Raw genomic sequence first — 22,969 nt, 5'->3', positions numbered from 1 at the left:
CGCAATTGGGCGGAGAATCGGTTTTGATGCCAAAATCGTGGCTGGCGCCAGTTTCATGTCAAATCGTAATTCGCTGGTGCCTTGACAGCGGCGTCAATGTGTTCCACTCCTCACGTACAGTAAACACCCTTTGTATATCATTAGTGGGCCTGACCCGGTATTCTCCGGGACTTCTGCAATTCTCCGACTCCACTGGGGCGAATTCCCGATGGCGAGGTTCACTTGTGCTTTTAAAATTAGTGAAAAATGTGCTATGGCTGCTGAGGGAAAGAGAGGGGATGAGGAAAGGGTCCAACATCACCATAGTTTCCTAACAGTTGTGCCGCTGGCCAAGGGGCTTCTGAAAGAGTCGGGGCAGTAGCGAGAGTTGCCAGGAGGTGGGTTGTGGTGTTGGGGTGTATGGGCATGGAAAACCATTGCAACCGACGCTGAGAGCCCTCTGTGAACTTAGGGCCATGGGTCATGTGGGTGTCCCCCCAGGCCACCCCCTAGGTGCCCTCTGGCCCCAGCCGACCCATCAGCAGGATGGACACGCTCCAATGCCATCTTGTTGGCTGGGGTAGTGCATATGGGGAATGAAGCGTATATAAGGAGCTGCAGCTTGTCAGCCTCCCGAGTGTCAATCACGAACCCGGCAAACCCCGCACCATTTCCCATTGGAATCGATTGTGTTCCATGTGGTGCACCCGGTGCTAGGCCCTCAACGGTCACTGACTTGGTCCAGGTGTGGTGCCAGTTTTGCTGTCGTGGAGTTCCACAAATTCTGTTCCAGCATCAACACTTACTATCAGGATCAGAGAATCCTGCCCCAGAGGTTTATTTAGCTATCTTCTGTTCAAGGCAGCAACTCACTCCCAGCACAGACCTTCCTGGGAGAACTAACCACACCATGCCCTGTTTTGGACTGGTTTTTATATTTGCTTGGAACCAGCTCCATCTGGGTGGCCTCCGGCTGTTGATTCCCAAATTTCTTTCTCCGTCAGTCTGGCCTCAATAAAAGTCGAGATGGATTCGCACGTAAAAAGAAGTTATTTTATTCAGCTTGCAAGCTTGATTCATTTCATAGAAACATAAGAGACATCCAGTCTCCTACATCCCAGAAAGCGAATGAACAAAGAGACAAAGGGATCTCTGCAAATCAATTTAAATGGTATCAAGTTTCACATACTCGACGCTCATAGGTCAGCCTATATCCCTCCTGACCTGTTTGATCTATTCTGATTGGCTCACTTCCAATCCCTTTCTCTGGCTCCTGTCAATGCAGCATCACTCTCATAGACACACCTCTTCCTGCTTTTTCCATGCGGTCTCAAATCCCTTTGTCTCTAACTGCCAGAATCAAAGTGGCTTATTTCTACATTACATTAACTAATATCTCTAAAGTAACTATTTTATATCACATTCGTCATTCCCTCCTGTTATCATTCCATGATAACCGAACTATCCAATCCATAGCTACGGTTCCTCATCTAAAAAGATCCGTCGCTGCATTTCCAATTCCTGTCTCACCCTCATGGATTTTAACAGTTAAATTTTTATTTCGGTGATTGGGGCGGTGATCTGATCCAGTGCACCCCGCATTCTACCCATCACACATTTAAGGATGGCCAGGCCCACAAAGATGCAGCCGATAGCTACCACTAGATACATGGCCATATTTATCAACCAGTCCTTCCATCCTCCAAATCCCCAGTTACCCCAAGAGCCAGGATCCTGCATCCCGTCCAAGTGATCCCGTATGTGACCCATAAATTTAGTGATGTTAGCGGTCAAGTCCTGAACTCCCATGATACACTTGCCCTGTACTATGGCGCATACCCCACCCTCACGGGCCAGAAGATAGTCAAGAGCATACCGGTTCTGCATTGCAAAAAACCGTAGCTGAGACAACTCCTTGGTTATTGCCCCGAGGGCTCCCAAGGTTTCATTTCCCAAGATGGTAAGGCCGCAAATAAAATAATTCCGATCACTGACAGCCAAGGAACCCCCCACACCTCCCAGTGTCAATACGCTCAGAATGCCCCACCCAGCTGAGTGGCCCCGGTTGGGTGCAAGAACCTGAGGTTTTTTCCAGTTCTCGCAAAATTCAGCAGAGACTGCCCGGCGTGCTAACTGATTATGCAGGTTCCACGCCGAAGGGCAGGGGACTGTGGTAGGGACTAGAGTCCCTATAGCAATTCGGCGGGGAAATGGGGGTGACAAAACGTTGGTCGCTGTACCATTAAATAAAAAGTAGTATCCTTGTTCTGTGTGCAGGCTAGCATCACAATCAGCATATCGGTTGCGTAAGGACCCCCCAGTAGCCCAGTTTATCCAACTTTGAAATGCCCATTCGGGCCGCCCAGCAATGCGGAAAGCCCTAGTCCCAACAGTGATATGAGAGACATTCGCCCAGCCACAGAGGAGCTGGAGGCCGGCGTTCAATGGAACGCAAGTGGTGTTGTAACAAACGCATTGGCCAGACGCCTGGGTGATATGGCACCTCCTGTCCGTACAGGTGGGAAACAGACATGTTATATTTGTGTCCACCTCTACCAGCAAACAGCCATATCCTTCACTGCTGAAGCAATTCTCGTACGACCGGGAATCCCTATTGGGAGTGAAGTGGCTAGGTATGTACGCCCTCCACCGTCGCAGCCTATCGTACTGTGAATGGGAATTATCCCGAGGAAGGGGAAGGCAAATAGCCGGTGGTGCTGAACCCGGATCGTAAGGAAGAGTGACCTGATCGGGCAGTGGCTCGGAATGCTGACAATGAACCACCGTTTGGGGAGTGCCCCAAAGCGGTGAAACAGAAAATAACCTAGACACCGCTGTGGGGTTTGGGTAGCAGACAACCCGTCCCTGTCCATACAAGCGGTGGTAAATCTGGTAGAAGAGATTCATACTACCCGGGTTTTCCTCAGTTTGGCCTTTAATTAACTTAAGTGTATCTCCCGGTAACCTACGTTCTAGCTGTACTTCCCTTCTCATACGCCCCGTCCTCTCTCTAGTCCCTTTCTCTTTCTCATAGCCTCTTCCTACACTCTTCTGACAGCCTGATTTTACCTTTATTGTACCACTCTTAACACATCCAAAATCAAATTTACATGTATTCCAAAAACAAGGCAATGTCCATATAATGTTCCCTTCCCATCGCCGGGACCGGTGCAACTGCTTCATGACTCCTGCATTCTTCTTAACTTTGATGACCTTCCATGAGTCGATACCATGTCCTCGTATATGGGGGCAGCGAAGAACATCACCTTTGCATAGGTGATGTATCCTTGTAGATTGGTTGGGGCTACACAGATACATAATATTCCCCTTTTCCATGTCCATCGCCAATAACACGCCAAGCGAAGTGAGGCCAAATATCAGACAGACGATGCGTAGCCACTCCATCATGCTCCACACCTGTAAAATAGCACTGGAGAAGGGAGGCAGGTTAGTATCCGACCTTTTACAGTAGTGGAGATGGACTCAATTTACAGTGATGTAGGTGGACCCAAGCACTTCGCCCCTCCACTTTAACTGCTGTGGGGGTGGTAAGGAGAACTTGGAAGGGCCCATCCCATCGCGGCTCCGACCCCTTCCTAGTCCAATTTTTGACCATGACATAACTACCGGGCTGGACTGAAAGTGAGCTAGGTACTGGGGGCAATGGCTGGTGAGCCGCGCGGACTTGGCCATGGAGTTCCTTGAGCACTTGCGTGAGGGCTAGAACATAGGTGGTCATTTCTTCAGTCATCTGATGAAACTGAACCAGTCTGGGAACCTGCAGGCTCCAGGGAGTTCTAAGAGGCCTGCCATAAAGAATCTCGGCGGGAGAGAGCCGGGCTGGTCCCGCAGGTGTAACCTGCAGCTGGAAGAGGGCAACGGGGAGCAACTTAAGCCATGTCAGTCCCGTGTCTGCTCTTAATTTAGCCAATTTAGTTTTGAGGGTCTGATTGTGTCTCTCAACCAACCCGGCCGCCTGCGGTCTGTAAGCACAGTGTAACTGCTGGCGTATGCCCAACTGGGAGCAAAACTCCTTGTTAATTTGTCCAATAAAATGAGGCCCATTATCAGAACTTAACTGAGCTGGTATACCGTACCGGGGAATGATTTCCCTCATCAAGACTTTAACCACAGTAGCAGCTTTATTATCGATAGTCGGATACACCTCAACCCATCTGCTGAACACATCCACAATGACCAAAACATATTTGTAACATTGACACCTTTCCAACTCAATGTAATCCATTTGGAGCGTCTCAAAGGGACCACTGGGCAACGGGGTTTGCCCCTTCCCACAAGGGATACCTTTTCCGGTGTTATATTGCTGACAAATCAAACACCGATTACTGATACTTTGGGCCAACCCCTGCATTTTAGGGTGCCACCAAGTGTCCAGCAACAAATCACTAGTCCCTCGAGCCCCACAATGAGTTGCAAAGTGTACACATTCAATGACCCATAAAGCCAGCACATCAGACATACAAGTCTGATGTGCAGGCGTGGTCCATAAAGAGGAAACAGAATCATATGTACAACCTAACCGTTTCCACATTTGTTTATCAATCTCAGGAGCGTCCTCCTGTAACCTTATGACGTCTTGGATGGTTGGCATTGACTTGTCAGAAGCAGACATATTTATAGTAGATCGTTTAGTCTGACTGAACATCTTAGGCACCATCACTTGCTGAATTTGCGCGGCTGTTCGCGCTGCACGATCTGCTCGTTCATTACCAACGTCAACTGGGGTTGTACCATTCGTGTGGGCAGCGCATTTAATAACGGAAATCTGCGCTGGCATAAGGAGGGCCTGCAGTAGGTCATTAACTAAACCCCGGTGGGATATTTGACCACACATAATCATGTCAGGTTGTTCTGACGAAATGTCACTCAAATCGCCCCTTATTGTGGTAGTTTCCTGAATCAAGGCTAAACAGTCGTGACCAGGCGCGTCCTCATGGACAGGCGGACCGCTAAGAAAACAGGCTGGATTGATAGTGGTACAGTATTTAAATGTCAGACGTGGATTGTTCAAAAGGTATATCTCATACCTATTCTGACGAGCTGCGGTAAGATGCTGAGTCTGCAGTTGCCTCAGTAGTGCGATGACCGAGTGGGAGCTATACACCGTAATATCCTGTTGGAGGGTGAGAGCATGTAATGGCTATGCGATGGCATTGATTGAACGTAAATCCTGTACTAATCGGTACTGGTCTGGTTTGGCTGGTTTAGGCACAGCAAGTATGGGGGTGTTACATTCTGATTGGCAAGGGACCAAAATACCCTGTTTCAACAGCTCTTGAATTAATTTATCTATTGATGGAGCAGCTTGAGATTTCAGGCGGTATTGTCGAATGGAAGGTAGCTTTACATGATCCTTAATAATCACCTTAATAGGTGTAACATTTGTCTTTCCCACTTGTGATGGGTATTCCGCCCAGACCTGTGGATTGACATATTCCAACACATCATGTCCCCTGTGATGCTGCAGTCGAGTGTTAATCGTTTCAGGGACCTCAAAATATTTTATGGTAGTGCCGTCCGCATGACTTGAAGTGCGTAGTCTGTTGGATCTGAATGATCCACTGCCCTCCTGACCATTCGCCCCATATCCCTGGCATGATACTGGTCATGGACCTGACGTGTAATATGAGGGCTTACCGAAGTTGACTGTGGCAATAAATGTGGTGATATTGTAACAAAATCGGCTGTACCTTCTTTTCCCGTGACTGTGGCTGTAACCTTGACTGGCCATTCGGTCTCAAGTAATGGCCGGTATTTGTCCTCCAACTCCCTGTTTCGTCCAGTTCTGTCATAGGCCAGGGTAACGTGATGCAGTGACTGTTCAACGTCTAACGTCCACCACTGGGGGGGTGATAGAAATATAGCACTGTTGTCTCATCCTCCTCTTCGCTGATCCACCCACCCAAAGTCACTATATTGGAGCTCCTGCTGGTAAACTACCATTTCTGCCGCTTGTTGGGGTCGCAGATCATCCTTTTTCATTACATACTCAGTCTTAACCTTTGTAACTGAGCCTCCTTCTTGGCCTACACCCTCCTTCCAGTAAAATCTGACTGCCCTTGCCATCTGGGAAGGGTCGTTCTCTATCCAATTCATGTTATTACATTTCACAGCAGTAACCACAGAAGGTGGTAGGCAATGCATTAACATAGCACAGTATTGAGGGGATTTCTGACCATTTTGATACAGCAAATCGCCTGACTGCCCCCGGTAGATTTCATTAAAACGCTCCATAAATTCCTCTGGCTCTTCAGTCTTCCTAGGTTTTAGGTCTAAGATAACAGAAAGATTTATGGGCCTTTGAAATGTGCTATTCAACGCATTGAAGATCTGTGTCTTCTTTTCTCTATTTGCTCTTTTTTTTTTAAACTTAAAAATGTTTGAAAATTCAAATTGAATTACTGCACCTTGCAAACTTAGCTCTGATCTCAACTCAGAACTAAATTTACAATTTGCTTAACACAAACTTGTATAACATTTACAACTTAATTATTTCTTTATCTTAACAATTTTTCTTTTAACAAGTTTTTTTTCTTTTACATACACATAAGTATTAGCAAAATCAACTATCATCTCCAGATTGACACTTTTTAAAATGGTGTCCATGATCTTCTTTAAGTTTCTATTAATCTCCAGATAAAATGAGATAAACCTTATTTCAAGTAAGTAAAACTTAAGATTCTGGCAATTTCAATCAATTGCTTTCGAAAATAATAACTTTTATCAAAGAGGTGGAGAAACCCACTAGTTTCCTTTAATTAATTCAAAACGTAATTTTGCTGGAGTTCACTGACTCAAAGGAAAGGTATCCGATTACACTAGCGACTGGCGCTGTTATCTCAAGGCCTGAGTGAGAAGCACTGTCTGGCATGACTTTGCCTGCTGCTGTTAACCCTTTGAGAGACTTCTGCTTCAACCAATATGCAGCATTCCCCACAATCTCAACAAGCCCTCGGAACTGCGTTTTTCGCCAATACAGTCCAAGGAGACAATTTTAGCTTAATCAACTATATATTTATCATAGATTATCATAAAATTTACAGTGCAGAAGGAGACCATTCGGCCCATCGAGTCTGCACCGGCTCTTGGAAAGAGTCTGTAAATTTAATGTGTCAGTTAAAACACTCACACATAGAGTTGAACCATCTTCAGATTTAAAAACAGTTATACTGGACTGAACCTTCATTACTGAAGTCCCATCAGACCCTGAGCCCATATAATAGACTGAACCTTCATTACTGAAGTCCCATCAGCCCCTGAACCCATATAATAGACTGAACCTTCATTACTGAAGTCCCATCACCCTCTGAACCCTTATACTTGGAATTGAATCATCATTTGCGATGTCACATCAACCCAAAACCCTAACCCAAGCCGAAACAACAATATGAAATCCCATCAATTAAATTGCTAATCCCCAGACTGACCTGTGATTTCGTCGAGGCGGTCTTTCTGTGCCAACCGCGAGTGACCAGACTAATCAGACAATAAGAAGAGGGGAACAATCAATGCGCGGTCGTTTTCCAGTTCTACATTGAGGGCCCTTTGTTCCCCATCCTCCTGTTCATAATCAGTCTAATTCTGATTTCGCAGTTGGATCAGGATCGCCCTGAGAAATCCCGGTTTTCGGCACCAAATGTTGATTCCCAAATTTCTTTCTCCGTCAGTCTGGCCTCAATAAAAGTCGAGATGGATTCGCACGTAAAAAGAAGTTATTTTATTCAGCTTGCAAGCTTGATTCATTTCATAGAAACATAAGAGACATCCAGTCTCCTACATCCCAGAAAGCGAATGAACAAAGAGACAAAGGGATCTCTGCAAATCAATTCAAATGGTATCAAGTTTGACATACTCGACGCCCATAGGTCAGCCTATATCCCTCCTGACCTGTTTGATCTATTCTGATTGGCTCACTTCCAATCCCTTTCTCTGGCCCCTATCAATGCAGCATCACTCTCATAGACACACCTCTTCCTGCTTTTTCCATGCGGTCTCAAATCCCTTTGTCTCTATCTGCCAGAATCAAAGTGGCTTATTTCTACATTACATTAACTAATATCTCTAAAGTAACTATTTTATATCACATTCGTCACGGCCACTATCTGGGAAGCTTGTCCTCCGCTAGTCCTATGGAGAGATCAACAATAGTTTCCCTGTAGTTCTCATGGGGGTTATAACACCCCTACACCCCAAAATCTCAAAATTACCTTTCAGCTGCTAATGGTTGGATCCTTCAGCGCCGCTTTGCCTGAGACTGTGCTTCCGCCTGTGGCGGCTCTGGATCGGGCAGGGCCTATCTATTTGTCGGCTGCCATTTCCTGGCCGACCTCCGAAGTGTTATCACCGGGACCTCAGTCTTGGACACAACGTCGTCCACTGGGACAGATACGTCCGTGTCAATCACCAATCCAGAGTCATCCTCCTGCTGGACCGGGGGCTGTGATCTAGATGGCTGGACCTCTAGGCTGAGGGGCGGTTCCTGGCTTGGGTGAGACGTCAATTCTGTGGTTGGGCGTCGTGATGTGCTGGCTCTCCATCCTTAAGATGATCCAAGTGCTTTTGCTGACCTTTCCCTTGTAGCGCACAAAGACTCACGAGAGACAAATAGAGATGAAGTCGATGAGGCTTTATTAAGCGTGACTTGTTCCCCGCAGTTCAGCAACAGACTGGCCTGCGGGGGAGAACTCCTGGTTCTTATACTCCGCCTTCAGGGCGGAGCTAGAGATCAACAGCCAACCAGGACCCGGGATCTGTCAGCCAATGACATCACATGGTGGTAGGGGTTTACAAGGCTGGTCCTGGGAGGAAAAAAACTTTTGCATGTCATCACAGTGCCCTACACTGGGCTATGTACAGGGTTTTTTGTTTTGAACTATTTACAGTATTCGTAAGAGGGAAAAAGGAAAAAAAATTCTCGTTAAAGTCCACAACATTCTAGTGTTACACCGATGCCACGAGTCGGTCGGGTGGTCTGGTCGTCCTTGTCGATCGCCTCAGCCCCGGTGGTGGTGGTGCTTGTTCCAGTGTTGTCGTCTCCGGGAGCTTTACGGTTTCTGCTTCAGCTTCACTTCTGGTCGGACCTGGGAGGAGGACCGATCCTCCCGGGAAGGGGGTGGTCGCGGGGTGCGCCGGTGGCAGGGAGGGGGTGATTGGTGTCGGGGGGGTGTGCGTGTTGCCGGCGGGCGCCAGATCTCACAGGGAGACCGTGTCCTGTCAGCCGTCGGGGTACTCCACGTAAGTGTACTGCGGGTTCGCGTGGAGGAGGTGAACCCTCTCGACCAACGGGTCCGACTTGTGCGCCCGCACATGTTTTCGGAGCAAGGTGGGTCCTGGGGCCGCCAGCCAGGTCGGCAGCGACGTTCCAGAGGAGGACTTCCTGGGGAAGACAAGGAGACGCTCATGAGGCGTTTGGTTAGTGCTGGTACATAGTAGCGACCGGATGGAGTGGAGAGCGTCCGGGAGGACCTCCTGCCACCGTGAAACTGGGAGATCCCTGGACCATAGGGCCAGTAGGACGGTCTTCCAGACCGAGCCGTTCTCCCTCTCTACTTGCCCGTTCCCCCGGGGGTTGTAGCTGGTCGTCCTGCTCGAGGCTATACCCTTGCTGAGCAGGAACTGGCGCAGTTCGTCACTCATGAAGGAGGACCCCCTGTCGCTATGGACGTATGCGGGGCAACCGAACAGTGTGAATATGGTATTAAGGGCTTTAATGACTGTGGCCGCTGTCATGTCAGGGCAGGGGATGGCGAAGGGGAAACGGGAGTACTCGCCACCACGTTCAGGAAGTATGTGTTGCGGTCGGTGGAGGGGAGGGGCCCTTTGAAATCCAGACTAAGGCGTTCAAAGGGACGGGAAGCCTTGATCAGGTGCGCACCATCCGGCCTGACAAAAATGCGGTTTGCACTCTGCGCAGATGTGGCAGTTCCTTGTGACTGTACGGACCTCCTCCACAGAGTAGGGGAGGTTGCGGGACTTTATAAAGTGGTAGAACCGAGTGACCCCCGGGTGGCAGAGGTCCTCGTGGAGGGTTTGGAGGCGGTCAATTTGTGCGTTGGCACATGTGCCGCGGGATAGGGCATCGGACGGCTCGTTCAGCTTTCCGGGACGGTACAAGATATCATAGTTGAAGGTGGAGAGCTCGATCCTCCACCTTAAGATCTTGTCGTTTTTAATTTCGCCCCGCTGTGCATTATCGAACATGAAAGCTACCGACCGTTGGTCAGTGAGGAGAGTGAATCTCCTGCCGGCCAGGTAATGCCTCCAATGTCGCACAGCTTCCACTATGGCTTGGGCTTCCTTTTCCACTGAGGAGTGGCGGATTTCTGAGGCGTGGAGGGTTCGGGAGAAAAAGGCCACGGGTCTGCCCGCTTGGTTAAGCGTGGCCGCTAGAGCTACGTCGGATGCGTCGCTCTCGACCTGGAAGGGGAGGGACTCGTCGATGGCGCGCATCGTGGCCTTTGCGATATCCGCTTTGATGCGGCTGAAGACCTGGCAAGCCTCTGTCGACAGAGGGAAGGTCGTGGTCTGTATTTGGGGGCGGGCCTTGTCTGCGTACTGGGGGACCCACTGGGCGTAATATGAAAAGAACCCCAGGCAGCGCTTTAGGGCTTTGGAGCAGTGAGGGAGGGGAAATTCCATGAGGGGGCGCATACGTTCAGGGTCGGGGCCTATTATCCCATTGCGCACTACATATCCCAAGATGGCTAGCCGGTTTGTGCTAAAAACGCACTTGTCCTCGTTGTATGTGAGGTTCAAGGCTTTAGCGGTCTGGAGGAATTTTTGGAGGTTGGCGTCGTGGTCCTGCTGATCGTGGCCGCAGATGGTTACGTTGTCGAGATACGGGAACGTGGCCTGCAACCCGTGTTGATCAACCATTCGGTCCATCTTCCGTTGGAAGACCGAGACCCCGTTTTTGACGCCAAAAGGGACCCTTAGGAAATGGTATAAACGCCCGTCTGCCTCGAAGGCTGTGTACTTGCGGTCACTTAGGCGGATGGGGAGCTGATGGTAGGCGGACTTGAGGTCCACGGTGGAGAAGACCTTATATTGGGCAATCCGATTGACCATGTCGGATATGCGGGGGAGAGGGTACGCATCTAGCTGTGTGTACCTGTTGATGGTCTGGCTATAGTCTATGACCATCCTTTGCTTCTCCCCTGTCTTTACTACTACCACCTGTGCTCTCCAGGGACTATTGCTGGCCTGGATTATGCCTCCTTCAGTAGCCGCTGGACTTCGGGCCGAATGAATGTCCGGTCCTGGGCGCTGTACCGTCTGCTCCTAGTGGCGACGGGTTTGCAATCCGGGGTGAGGTTTGCAAACAAGGATGGAGGCTCAACCTTGATGGTTGCGAGGCAGCAGATAGTGAGTGGGGGTATTGGGCCGCCGAATTGGAAAGTTAGGCTCTGCAGATTGCACTGGAAGTCTAATCCCAGTAATGTGGGCGCGCAGAGTTGGGGAAGGACGTAGAGCCTGTAGTTTTTAAACTCCCTCCCTTGCACCGTTAGGGTCACTATGCAGAAGCCTTTGATCTGTACGGAGTGGGATCCTGCAGCTAGGGAAATCTTTTGCGCACTGGGACGGATGGTCAAAAAACAGCGTCTTACCGTGTTGGGGTGGATGAAGCTTTCTGTGCTCTCGGAGTCGACCAGGCATGGTGTCTCATGCCCGTTAATCAGCACCGTTGTTGTCGTCGTCTGGAGCGCCCGGGGCCGTGCTTGGTCCAGCGTCATTGAGGCCAGACGTGGTCGTAGTGCTTCAGTGTCTTCCTCGAACCCCGTGGAGCCGTCAATGCTGGGGTCCATTGTTGCCGTCCAAGATGGCGGCGGGGGTGAACAAAATGGCCACCCCCATGCATCGCACATGGCTGGGGGGTCACAAGATGGCGGCGGGGGTGGACAAAATGGCCGCCCCCATGCGTCGCGCAGGGCTGGGGAGTCCCAAGATGGTGGCGCCCCTCCTCTCCTCGTGGTGGCCGGGACCCAAAATGGCGGCGCCTGCGGGTCGCACATGGGGCGCTGGGGGGGTTGGGGAGCGTTTGGAACACGCAGGACTCCTTCTTCTCCGGGGACAGCGGCGACCCCCCGGGACCGCCACACAGCCGCGAAATGGCCCTTTTTCCCGCAGCTCTTGCAAATCGCTGCGGGGGCCGGGCAACGATGCCGGGGGTGTTTTGCCTGGCCACAGCAATAGCAGCGGGCCCCCCTGGGACGACTTGGTGTCTGAACCGCGCAAGCCTGTGCGGGGGAGGTTTGTCGCGACGGGGTTCCACGGAGCCCAAGGGGCTGCCGCGCGGTCGGGGCCGTAGGCGCGGGTGTTTCGCGCGGCCACATCTAGGGAGGCTGCAAGGGCCCGTGCCTCTGAGAGTCCTAGCGACTCTTTTTCTAAAAGTCTTTGGCGGATTTGGGGAGAGTTCATACCAGCCACAAACGCATCGCGAATTAACATGTCCGTGTGTTCAATCGCGTTTACCGGCGGGCAGCTGCAGGCCCGTCCCAAAATTAGCAGCGCGGCGTAGAATTCGTCTAGCGATTCTCCGGGACTTTGCCGTCTCGTTGCGAGTTGGTAGCGTGCGTAGATCTGGTTCACTGGGCGAACATAGATGCTCTTTAGTGCTGCGAACGCCGTCTGGAAATCGTCTGCGTCTTCTATGAGAGGGAAAATTTCCGGGCTTACCCTCGAGTGCAGGACCTGTAGTTTCTGGTCTTCTGTGACCCGGCCGGGGGCCGTTCGGAGGTAGGCCTCGAAACAAGTCTGCCAGTGTTTAAAAACTGCTGCTGAGTTCACTGCGTGGGGGCTGATCTTCAGGCATTCCGGGATGATCCTGAGCTCCATAGTCCTTTAAGCATGCTTAATAAATTGTAGCGCACAAAGATTCACGAGAGACGAATCGAGATGAAGTCGATGAGGCTTTATTAAGCGTGACTTGTTCCCCGCAGTTCAGCAACAGACTGGCCTGCGGGGGAGAACTCCTGGTTCTTATACTCTGCCTTCAGGGCGGAGCTAGAGATCAACAGCCAACCAGGACCCGGGATCTGTCAGCCAATGACATCACAGCTTCACAGTCCCACATGACCCCTAATGCATACTACCACATCCCTGAACTTGGATTTGGGACCAGCATGATGCCAGGGCGCCACAGTCCCCTATTATCAAAATTGCGAGCATAGGCTGCAGCCCTTGAGTGAAATTGCCACCCTGGTGATCTCACATCCTGGTGCCTCGTTTGCATCTCCTGCTGCACCTTCACTTTCCTGCCGAGAAATGTGAGAATCAACCGGGTTCTAGGTCATCAACCCATCAAAAATTCCACAGTGGTGTTTCCTGTCGTCACATGCGGTGTTGTGCTGCAGTTAAAAAGGAACCAGTCTTCCAGGTCTTCATCGAAAGCTTCCAATTTCAAAGAACAAAGAACAAAGAAATGTACAGCACAGGAACAGGCCCTTCGGCCCTCCAAGCCTGTGCCGACCATGCTGCCCGACTAAACTACAATCTTCTACACTTCCTGGGTCCGTATCCCTCTATTCCCATCCTATTCATGTATTTGTCAAGATGCCCCTTAAATGTCACTATCGTCCCTGCTTCCACCACCTCCGCCGGTAGCGGGTTCCAGGCACCCACTACCCTCTGCGTAAAAAACTTGCCTCGTACATCTACTCTAAACCTTGCCCCTCTCACCTTAAACCTATGCCCCCTAGTAATTGACCCCTCTACCCTGGAGAAAAGCCTCTGACTATCCACTCTGTCTATGCCCCTCATAATTTTGTATACCTCTATCAGGTCTCCCCCCAACCTCTTTCGTTCCAGTGAGAACAAACCGAGTTTATTCAACCGCTCCTCATAGCTAATGCCCTCCATACCAGGCAACATTCTGGTAAATCTCTTCTGCACCCTCTCTAAAGCCTCCACATCCTTCTGGTAGTGTGGCGACCAGAATTGAACACTATACTCCAAGTGTGGCCTAACTAAGGTTCTATACAGCTGCAACATGACTTGCCAATTCTTAGACTCAATGCCCCGGCCAATGAAGGCAAGCATGCCGGATGCCTTCTTGACTACCTTCTCCACCTGTGTTGCCCCTTTCAATGACCTGTGGACTTGTACTCCTAGATCTCTTTCACTTTCAATACTCTTGAGGGTTCTACCATTCACTGTATATTCCCTACCTGCATTAGACCTTCCAAAATGCATTACCTCACATTTGTCCGGATTAAACTCCATCTGCCATCTCTCCGCCCAAGTCACCAAACAATCTAAATCCTGCTGTATCCTCCGACAGTCCTCATCGCTATCCGCAATTCCACCAACCTTTGTGTCGTCTGCAAACTTACTAATCAGACCAGTTACATTTTCCTCCAAATCATTTATATATACTACAAAGAGCAAAGGTCCCAGCACTGATCCCTGTGGAACACCAGTGGTCACAGCCCTCCAATGGGAAAAGCATCCTTCCATTGCTACTCTCTGCCTTCTATGGCCTAGCCAGTTCTGTATCCACCTTGCCAGCTCACCCCTGATCCCGTGTGACTTCACCTTTTGTACTATTCTACCATGAGGGACCTTGTCAAAGGCCTTACTGAAGTCCATATAGACAACATCCACTGCCCTACCTGCATCAATCATCTTAGTGACCTCCTCGAAAAACTCTATCAAGTTAGTGAGACACGACCTCCCCTTCACAAAACCGTGCTGCCTCTCACTAATACGTCCATTTGCTTCCAAATGGGAGTAGATCCTGTCTCGAAGAATTCTCTCCAGTAATTTCCCTACCACTGAAGTAAGGCTCACCGGCCTGTAGTTCCCGGGATTATCCTTGCTACCCTTCTTAAACAGAGGAACAACATTGGCTATTCTCCAGTCCTCCGGGACATCCCCTGAAGACAGCGAGGATCCAAAGATTTCTGTCAAGGCCTCAGCAATTTCCTCTCCAGCCTCCTTCAGTATTCTGGGGTAGATCCCATCAGGCCCTGGCGACTTATCTACCTTAATATTTTTTAAGACACCCAACACCTCGTCTTTTTGGATCTCAATGTGACCCAGGCTATCTACACACCCTTCTCCAGACTCAACATCTACCAATTCCTTCTCTTTGGTGAATACTGATGCAAAGTATTCATTTAGTACCTCGCCCATTTCCTCTGGCTCCACACATAGATTCCCTTGCCTATCCTTCAGTGGGCCAACCCTTTCCCTGGCTACCCTCTTGCTTTTTATGTACGTGTAAAAAGCCTTGGGATTTTCCTTAACCCTATTTGCCAATGACCTTTCGTGACCCCTTCTAGTCCTCCTGACTCCTTGCTTAAGTTCCTTCCTACTTTCCTTATATTCCTCGCAGGCTTTGTCTGTTCCCAGCCTTTTAGCCCTGACAAATGCCTCCTTTTTCTTTTTGACGAGGCCTACAATATCTCTCGTCATCCAAGGTTCCAGAAAATTGCCGTATTTATCCTTCTTCCTCACAGGAACATGCCGGTCCTGAATTCCTTTCAACTGCCACTTGAAAGCCTCCCACATGTCAGATGTTGATTTGCCCTCAAACATCCGCCCCCAATCTATGTTCTTCAGTTCCTGCCTAATATTGTTATAATTAGCCTTCCCCCAATTTAGCACATTCATCCTAGGACCACTCTTATCCTTGTCCACCAGTACTTTAAAACTTACTGAATTGTGGTCACTGTTACCGAAATGCTCCCCTACTGAAACATCTACCACCTGGCCGGGCTCATTCCCCAATACCAGGTCCAGTACCGCCCCTTCCCTAGTTGGACTGTCTACATATTGTTTTAAGAAGCCCTCCTGGATGCTCCTTACAAACTCCGCCCCGTCTAAGCGCCTGGCAATAAGTGAGTCCCAGTCAATATTGGGGAAGTTGAAGTCTCCCATCACCACAACCCTGTTGTTTTTACTCTTTTCCAAAATCTGTCTACCTATCTGCTCCTCTATCTCCCGCTGGCTGTTGGGAGGCCTGTAGTAAACCCCCAACATTGTGACTGCACCCTTCTTATTCCTGATCTCTACCCATATAGCCTCACTGCCCTCGGAGGTGTCCTCTCACAGTACAGCTGTGATATTCTCCCGAACCAGTAGCGCAACTCCGCCTCCCCTTTTACATCCCCCTCTATCCCGCCTGAAACATCTAAATCCTGGAACGTTTAGCTGCCAATCCTGCCCTTCCCTCAACCAGGTCTCTGTAATGGCAACAACATCATAGTTCCAAGTACTAAACCAAGCTCTAAATTCATCTGCCTTACCCGTAATACTTCTTGCATTAAAACATATGCACTTCAGGCCACCAGACCCGCTGTGTTCAGCAACTTCTCCCTGTCTGCTCTGCCTCAGAGCCACACTGTCCCTATTCCCTAGTTCTCCCTCAATGCTCTCACCTTCTGACCTATTGCTTCCGTGCCCACCCCCCTGCCATACTAGTTTAAACCCTCCCGTGTGACACTAGCAAACCTCGCGGCCAGGATATTTATGCCTCTCCGGTTTAGATGCAACCCGTCCTTCTTATACAGGTCACACCTGCCCCGGAAGAGCTCCCAGTGGTCCAGATAATGGAAACGCTCCCTCCTACACCAGCTGTTTAGCCACGTGTTTAGCTGCTCTATCTTCCTATTTCTAGCTTCACTGGCACGTGGCACAGGGAGTAATCCCGAGATTACAACCCTCGAGGTCCTGTCTTTTAACTTTCTGCCTAGCTCCCTGAACTCCTGCTGCAGGACCTCATGCCCCTTCCTGCCTGTGTCGTTAGTACCAATATGTACAACAACCTCTGCCTGTTTGCCCTCCCCCTTCAGGATGCCCTCTACCCGTTCGGAGACATCCTGGACCCTGGCACCAGGGAGGCAACATACCATCCTGGAGTCTCTTTCACGTCCACAGAAGTGCCTATCTGTGCCCCTGACTATAGAGTCCCCTATTACTATTACTCTTCTGCGCTTTGACCCTCCCTTCTGAACATCAGAGCCAGCCGTGGTGCCACTGCTCTGGCTACTGCTGTTTTCCCCTGATAGGCTATCCACCCCGACAGTATCCAAAGGGGTATATCTGTTCGAGAGGGGGACAACCACAGGGGATTCCTGCACTGACTGCCTGCCCTTTCTGGTGGTCACCCATTTCTCTGCCTGCACCTTGGGTGTGACCACATTTACATAACTGCGATCTATGACGCTTTCCGCCACCTGCATGCTCCTAAGTGCATCCAATTGCTGCTCCAACCGAACCATGCGGTCTGTGAGGAGCTCCAGCTGGGTGCACTTTCTGCAGATGAAGCCATCCGGGATGCTGGAAGCCTCCCGGACCTGCCACATCTCACAGTCAGAGCACAGCACCCCTCTAACTGACATTGCGTCAATTAATTAAAATTAAAATTAAAATTTTTTAATTTTTTTTTGAATATTTTTTTTAAATTTCAAAGTTACTGTTAACTATCTGTTTCCTAGCACTAGATTTCTAATCGAAATCCGAAAGCTAAATATAATACTCTCCGATCTCTGGCTTAGATATCCCTCTAAATTATAATTAAGTAATTATGTTTAATTAGTTACCAATGCTCAATTTTTTTTAATTTAGTGTAGAATCCCAACCAGCCACTCAGGTCACAGCGTTTCTGTGATGTCACTTCAGTTTCCCCCCCGACACACGCACAATTTGAAAAAGGTACAAAAGTAAAAATGAGTAAAAAGTCCTGAATAGTGGTATCCTTAACTGTTAAGTCCCGGGGCAGCAGACTTCTGAACAGCTATGGTTCCTCAAGCATGTGGGAGTTTTCTTTTTCCCTTGTCACCAGTTTCGTAACTTGAGGAAGTCAGCAGTAAGTGAAGAAAGGTTTATTTAACTATTTATAATATTCTGCTCAAGGCAGCAACTCACTCCCAGTGTAGTCTTTGCTGGAAGAACTAACTACACCAGACCCTGTTTTGGGCCGACTTTTATGTTCATTTGTAACAAGCTCCATTTGGTTGGCCTCCTGGGAAGCTCGTACTCCATGGTTCCTACGGGGAGATCAACAGTGGTTTCCCCATAGCCCTCATGGGGTTTATTCCAAAACTCGTCTTGAAGCACAGCAGCATTGAGATTAATGGGGGCCCGTTTAGCTCATGGGGACCAGTTTAGCTCACTTGGCTGGACAGCTAGGGCGGGATTCTGCTATACCCAGCGGGGCGGGGGGTCCCGGCGCCGAGGAGTGGCGTGAACCACTCCGGCATTGGGCCGCCCCAAAGGTGCGGAATCCTCCGCACCGTCAGGGGCTAGGCCAGCACCGGAGTGGTTTGCGCCGCGCCGGCCGGCGCAAGTTGGCGCATCCGCGGGAGCGCCAGCATGTGCGGGCATCATCCCAGCCCATGCGCAGAGGCGTTCGTCTCCGCACCGGCAATGGCGGCCGGTACAGCCACCGGTGCAGGGAGAAATAGAGTACCCCCACAGCACAGGCCCACCCGCGGATCGGTGTGCTCCGATCACAGGCCAGGCCACCATGGGGTCACCTCCTGGGGTCAGATCCCCCCGCAACCCCCCGAGGACCCTGGAGGCAGCCAGGTCCCGCCGGTGAATACCTGGTGGAATATACGGCGGCGGGACTGGACGGAGAATCGCCGGCGGATCGCTGCCAGCGGCGGCCGACCGGCGCGGTGCGATTCCCGCTGCCGCCAAATCCCTGGCGCCGGAGAATTCGGCAGCCAGCGGGAGCGGGATTCACGCTGCCCCCCGGCGATTCTCCAACCCGGCGGGGGGTTGGAGAATCCCGCCCCTAGTTCGTGATGCAGAGCAAGGCCAACAGCACCGGTTCAATTCCTGTACCGGCTGAAGTTATTCATGAAGGCTCCGCCTTCTTAACCATGAGCAGCACAGTAAAACAGTGGTTAGCACTGTTGCTTCACAGCACTAGGGTCCCAGGTTCGATTCCCACTTGGGTCACTGTCTGTGCGGAGTCTGCACGTTCTCCCCGTGTTCACGTGGGTTCCCTCCGGGTGCTCCAGTTTCCTCCCACAAGTCCCGAAAGACGTGCTTATTAGGTGAAGTGGACATTCCAAATATTCCCTCAGTGTACCCAAACAGGCGTCAGAGTGTGGCGACGAGGGGATTTTCACAGCAACTTCATTGCAGTGTTTGTTGTTGTGGTTTTTTTCAAATTTTTTTAATTTTCCTTTTTCACATTTTCTTCCATATTTACACCCAATAATAAACAATAATCAGTAACGAATGTAATGTAATGTCAATCCCTATATCAATAACAACAATCCCGTCCTCCCAACAAACCCCCAAACATGAGCCCGCATATTAACATAAACAAATGACAAAGCGTTAGGAATTCCAGCAGATCCCCCCGCCACTCCAGGGCACTGGGTGGAGAGGTTGATCTCCACCCTAACAGGATCCGCCTTCGGGCAATCAACGAGGCAAAGGCTGCAACATCTGCCTCCGCGCCCGTTTCCAACCCCGGATTGTCCGACACCCCGAATATGGCCTCCCGAGGGCCCGGGTCCAGTTTCACGTGCACCACCTTAGAGATTAACCGAAACACCTCCTTCCAGTAATCCTCCAGCTTTGCACAGGACCAAAACATATGAACGTGGTTTGCAGGCCCCTCCCCGCAACGTTCACATACATCTTTTACCCCCTCAAAGAGCCGGCTCATCCTTGCCGTTGTGAGGTGGGCTCTGTACACCACCTTCAGCTGTATCAGCCCCAACCTCGCACACGTGGTGGAGGCGTTCACCCTCCGGAGCACCTCACATCAGAACCCCTCCTCCATAGCCTCTCCCAACTCTTCCTCTCACTTTGCCTTGATCCCTTCTAGCGGCACCTTCTCCTCTTCCAAAATAGCCCTGTAAACCACCGATACTACCCCCTTCTCCAGTCCCCCTGTCGTCAACACCTCCTCCAGCAATGTGGAAGCCGGCTCTGCTGGGAAGCTCTGTATCTACGTTTTGGCAAAGTCTCGAACCTGCATGTATCTAAATATTTCCCCCTGCTCCAGCCTCTACTTAATTTCATTGCAGTGTTAATGTAAGCCTACTTGTGCCACTAATAAATAAAAAATAAAAAATAATGGCTGGGAGGAACTTGCTTCCAACTGTTCAAAATGATGGCAACATGTCCATCAAACAACACCATGTTTTGAGTTCAAGTGCTTTAATGATGAGGTAGTGCCAGCAAAGAAGGAAAGCAAAGTGAGGGAATCCTGCACACCCGATCCCACGAGCTCATGGGATGTCCTGCCCAAGGATCTGCAGGCTGAGAATCAACCTGTTCAGCCCACCTGAAGAGCGATGGCAGAAACCCGAGACCCTGAGTAGAGATCAGCCTCAAATCGAGTGGCAGCCACTAATGGCAACAATGGACTTTCTCAAGGAGTTTATGGGAGTTAAGAACCCTTTCACTTCAGAAATCCATCTTTTGTGGCCTTTTCTGATCGGCCATAATGCTATTGAGTGGCAGAATGGGCTTGCTGCACTGAATGGTCTACTCTTGCTCCAATCTCTTATGATCTTATCACCTTTATCTGATGTTTGAAGCTGAGAGAGCACAGGCAGAACAGGGAGAGTGGAGTGGTGGCTATGTTCCTGGGTTCATAACCCAGAGGCCCAGGCTAATGCACTGGTGATGTAAGTGCAAATCCCATTGTGGTAGCAAGCAGAATTTGAATTCTTGTAGTTAATAAGCTTGGAATTAAAAGCTAGTGGGCTGGATTATCTGATTCTGAGGCTATGTCCGCACTGTGGTGTGGGAACGGTGGCGTTTTCGACTGAAAATCGGCGCTAAACGGCCACTGATCCTCTGTTTGACTGGGGACCAGCATGCTGGCAGCGTAGAGAGCCCGGCTCTAGCTGCTGATATGGCCCAGAGAATTCCCGGGACTGTGGCCGTGTATGACGGCGGCCTGCAGCGGCCGAGACCTGCAACATGGCGCCGGCTGCGCGTGGACCCGCCCTGCAAAATAGTGCCCTCCTTTGGCCGGCTCGTGAGCCCCGGGCATCCCCAAGAGTGCCCCCAGCCCCTGACAAAGTCCCCCCTGCTCGCGGACCGGCTCCCCCCCCGACTGTGGTGGCGCTGGACTGAGCCGCAGCTGCCACGCCGAGTTCCGATGAAACTGACGCCATCGGGAACTCGGCTGGTCGGGGGCTGAGCATTGGGGGTGGGCCTCAGGCAACGTACTGAGGCCGCCGATACAGAGAGGGCAGAGCATCGTGAAAGCAGCACAACCCCCGATTTTGTCAGAAGCAGGTATTCTTCACCGATTTCGGCGTCGGTGAACGGAGAAACCCGCCCAGTGGGTGTGATTCAACCAAAACATTTCTCAGAGTTTGGCGGGGTGGTTCTAGCCAGTTTTGTGAGTGAGATACACACCGCTATTCAACCACACTTCGTCATTGTTTTGGGCCTTTGTCAGAAATTTGTCATCCTTACCTGGAAAGCAGTAGACCGGCCTACATGTGAGTCCAAACCTGCACAATGCGGCTGAATCTGAAATGCTGCTGAAATTCTCTGGTAAGTTGATAAAGAAATGTTTAAAGCACGAAATGCTGGACACACCATCCGGCATCAACCTAGGTACCAGAAATAACAAGAACACGCACCAGTCAATTGACCCTGCAAATTTCCCCCCCCCCCACTATCAGAAAATGTTGGAAACATTCAACAGGTCTGCCCACATCTGTGGACTTAATGTGGGCAACTTTGCCGTCGTCAGTGAGAACGGAGACACGGATGTAAAATCCCGCAAGAATCGGGAAATGAGATTCTCGCCGGCTGTCGTGGATTTAGGTTATTCCGACCTGATAATACTCTATTACTAACCTATGCCCTAGATTAACCTATTAAAAGAGGGAAACCTGTTTTCCTGCCAAGACTCAGAATAGATCTCACGAAAGGAGAATGCTTTTCCGGGTCTCAGACAGTTAAACAGGATTTTAGTTACTTTCCATCGGGAGAGTTCAGATTCGTCACTCATAACTAAGTCGATACCTCTTGAGGTCGTGGGTCCTATCGCCGACTTAGGCTTCCTAAATGAGTGTCTAGGAGATCAACCGCGAGATTAATTTTCACACAGTATGATTTTAATTAAAGTATCTTTATTGTGAAAATACTACCAATAGATACATACTGAATTGCAGAGTTAAAGTATAAGTGGACTAAACAGTCCTTCTAGTTATCTACTAACATACTAACTTCTCTCAATCGAATGAGATATCTAAACATGGAAAAATCCTTAAAGCACCTCTATCAGTTTCTTAGTACATTTCTAAGAAGTTATTGCGAAACCATACTTACAACAGGTTTTGTCCGACGAGACAAGCTTCCTGAGAACAGAACTGACTCTCGCCCTAAGAGGGGGGTCAGAATCAGTGAGAGATACTTCTGCTAAAATGCCTTCTCTTTTTATACATTAAACTTGCTTATCGGTTCAGGAAGGCATTTGTTACCTTGGCATTTATTGTTGGTTAATTACCTATAGCCAAATGGCTAATTAGATGTACTATCACTGATAGATCTTTTAATAGTTGTAGTGTCTGTGTAATTGTCCAGGGTTCTAAGATATATTGGCATGGGAGAAGGACTGGTTGGTGCCTGCCTCTTGTCAGGGTGACATTCTTTCCAGATATCAAAACAGACACTTTTGTGAGGGTGTTATCCTAAGTGTCAAGAGGTATAGTTAGGGAACGATTTGTGTATCTATTTATCTGGAGAATTCCCTGTCCTTATATTTTGAATACTTAAAGGTGCAGGGAGTGATCCCAAGGAATGTTATGTCTGTCAAAGAAGAGCTTCTAATTGTTTGATACTAATGAGTCCTTGGAACCAGCTTGGAGTCTCTCCCATCAGGTGGTAACCTCTATCTGACCTTTAGCTGAAGTGGTTATATTCCATCTTGAATTATTGTGTATTACTGCCTTATTTTTAATCCGAATTCTGCGGTGAACGTGATATCCATCACACAGCGAGATCCCGTTTCCCGATTTTCCACGCCCCTCAT

At 49.8% G+C, this 22,969-nt stretch overlaps 1 long non-coding RNA gene across 1 annotated transcript; it reads right to left on the bottom strand.

Moving 5' to 3' along the window:
- Positions 1-1,018: 1,018 nt before the first annotated feature.
- On the bottom strand, positions 1,019-22,492 carry LOC140395373 (uncharacterized). The gene is made up of 3 exons (XR_011936168.1): positions 22,267-22,492; positions 21,403-21,542; positions 1,019-3,409 (listed from the first exon to the last, which is right to left on the bottom strand). It is a non-coding gene; the product is annotated as an uncharacterized lncRNA (long non-coding RNA).
- Between the last annotated feature and the right edge of the window lie 477 nt (positions 22,493-22,969).

The sequence above is a fragment of the Scyliorhinus torazame genome, chromosome 18, assembly GCF_047496885.1.
Source record: "Scyliorhinus torazame isolate Kashiwa2021f chromosome 18, sScyTor2.1, whole genome shotgun sequence".
NCBI classification, from domain to species: domain Eukaryota; kingdom Metazoa; phylum Chordata; class Chondrichthyes; order Carcharhiniformes; family Scyliorhinidae; genus Scyliorhinus; species Scyliorhinus torazame.
The sequence above is the reverse complement of the archived record's forward strand: the minus strand, read 5'-3'. Positions and strand labels throughout refer to the sequence as shown.